Source organism: Octopus bimaculoides, chromosome 19, assembly GCF_001194135.2.
Source record: "Octopus bimaculoides isolate UCB-OBI-ISO-001 chromosome 19, ASM119413v2, whole genome shotgun sequence".
In the NCBI taxonomy this organism is placed as follows: domain Eukaryota; kingdom Metazoa; phylum Mollusca; class Cephalopoda; order Octopoda; family Octopodidae; genus Octopus; species Octopus bimaculoides.
In genome coordinates this window covers 22,264,058-22,266,918 of record NC_068999.1, presented here as the reverse complement: position 1 = coordinate 22,266,918, position 2,861 = coordinate 22,264,058, and the positions used below count along the sequence as shown (strand labels likewise).

The window sequence follows — 2,861 nt, the reverse complement described above, 5'->3', positions numbered from 1 at the left end:
CAGTGGGACTGAACCCGGGACCATGTGGTTGGTAAGCTAGCTACTTACCAGGTTTCTGCACAGATTCTAGCTACCAAAATTTCCTCCACAATCCAACCCTACAGTGGAAGACCAAGGCTCTAAAATCTTTTGCGGACAGAAAGTTTCATTATAAAATTATAACATTCAGCTGTTGTAGTCATTATCATCATCATCATTTTAATATCTACTTTTGTATGCCTGCATGGGTCAAACAAGACTTCATTGTGGAAGAATTTTCTAAAGTCAGATGCCCTTCCTGTTGCCAATTTTCACATGTTTCCAATCCCTCAATCTATCAAACAACAAATGGCCTGGTCATGCTATTGCAGATGGCACTATGTATATGAACAGTGAGGCTTTTGTTTACAATCCATGCACATATGTCAAGACATGTCAAGAAGCCTGGAAAGACTTCTATGATGAACAGTAAACAAATGAAGTATGTCCAGATATAGTTTTGTTGACTATATTGGATCAGCTTAGAGTTTGTTAATAGATCTGGAAAACATGTACAAAAAATAAAAGAAGCTTTTTTGAAGGATTTGACATTTGTGAGTATATGCATATGAGTCTTTTTAAGATAAACTGTTTGAAAATGCTATTCAGTTATCCTTAATGCTAAGGAAGAAGGGGAAATGGTAAACATTCTTCAGTTATTGGCAACACTGAGATCTGAAGCAAACATGTTTGTACAGCAAGTGCAATCTAAGTATGTTTCCACTATGATTGTTGCTCTACAATCCATCAAAAATAGTAACTAGCCACTCTTACCCTGCAAAGAAATGTAGCTCACCCTTCCTAGGAAAATGAAAAAGAATATATATTTAAAAAATGAATTGCTTGGAATTGTTTTTATATCTAATGAGATGAAGTTTGAATTTTAGAACATATGACTTGATAGCTGATGTTGTTTTATGATTGTTGTGACTTTTACTTCTCTTAAGTCAATTACATGTGGAAAGAAAAAATAAGAATAATAACAACAACAATAATAAAAGCTTCAAATTTTGCCACAAGGGCAGCAATTTTGGGGGAGGAAATGAGTCAATTATATTGACTCCAGTGTTCAACTGGTACTTATTTTATCGATCCCAAAAGAATGAAAGGCAAAGTCGATCTCAATGGAATTTGAACTCAGAACTTAGCAGCAGATGAAATACTGCTAAGTAGTTCACCTGGCATGCTAACGGTTCTGCCAGCATGAGTGCATGTGTACATACAAGTGTATGTGCATATATATATATGTATGTATGTGTGTGTGTATATATGTATTTATACATGTATGGATTTGTGTGTGTGTGTGTTTGTGTGTACGTGAGCTGTTGTTAACATGCTATCCAGTACAACTTGTTACATGGCTGGCTTGTCAATGACTTTAGCTGACAAACGTGTTTATTGATGAGAGTTGTTAGAAACCCAGGACCCATAGCATTAGGAGAGCAATAATTGTATAAAATCTGCATTGAGTAAATGTGGAGATTCTTGAAGCTGCAGCAAGGCAACCTGTGCAGAAGAGCTGTAACTGTAAGTGATTGCACAGTGTAATAGAGGTTGTTTTGTCTGACAGCCTTTTCAGTCCTTGCAGCACCATAAAGTGCACCCATTCTGTTTTAAGCGGTTGATGATAGAAAAGATATTCAGCCAATCAAACCATGCCCAAATCACAACACTTCCTTATACATTGAAAAATTAACTGTATAGAGAGAACCTACACTATGAAATTAATTCTATACATTATATATATATATATATATATATATATATATATATATATATATATATATGTGCGTGTATTTATGTATGCATGTATATATGTGAGATAATAGTTTCAGAATTCATAGTACAACTATGAAGCTGAAAGTATCTCACATTACAATTGAGGGATGTTATTGTTTCACTTTTGACACGTAATACTGAAATAGTGTAAGAGATAAGGGATTGCTCTGGGCTCACATTAGGCAAAAAGTAGAAAATTGTTTTGGCCCATGACACATGGACTCTAAGTAAGGCATGTGTAAAATTTGAATGAAATCAGTTGTGTAGTTCTCGAGTTTTAGGCATTCATTCAGACACACAGACAGACACATTCACATCTTTAAATATATAGATGATGTTGCATTGTACAAAACCTAGGCTATGACTGCACAAAGGATATGTGAAAGCTTGAACGAAATGAAGCAAGGATGCTCTTCTACTAGATGCATGATATTTTTATGCGTGAATGATAGCATAAATGAACTGAGAAAAATTGAGTATAGAAGTAATCAGATGTAATGATCTAGAGATATGATTGAATTGGTATGAACATGTGATGCATAGTGGGGTGGTGGTGGCAGGAACAGAGGTGGCAGCAGCAGCAGTTAAGTAAATAATTGGTAAGCAGTCCAAGAGGAAGGAACCTACTGAAGAGGATAGAGTGGTGAATGTTGTTCTTGAAAGGCTGACCCTCACAAAGGAAATGACAAAGGATTTCAATAAGTAGTCAGATGCTGTGCTGGAAAAGACCCATCCAGAACATGCATGTAAACATGGATAAATGACACATATATATATATATATATATATGGAATGAAGCCAGTATGCTCCGTTGGATGTGTAATGTCAATGTGAATACCCGTCAGAGTGTAAGTATCTTGAGAGAAAAGCTGAACATTAGAAGCATCAGTTGTGGCGTGCAAGAGAGACGATTGCGCTGGTATGGACATGTGGTGAGAATGGAGGAGGATAGCTGCGTGAAAAAGTGCCACACCCTAACAGTTGAGGGAACCCGTGGAAGAGGTAGGCCCAGGAAAACCTGGGCTGAGGTGGTGAGGCAAGACCTTCGTACATTGGGCCTCACC

General features: G+C 36.7%; 1 protein-coding gene across 3 annotated transcripts in view; it reads left to right on the top strand.

The window, feature by feature from the left end:
- LOC106872948 (tyrosine-protein kinase Src42A) overlaps positions 1 to 2,861 on the top strand; it is a 203,506-nt gene that overhangs the window by 93,704 nt on the left and 106,941 nt on the right. The window lies entirely within an intron of this gene.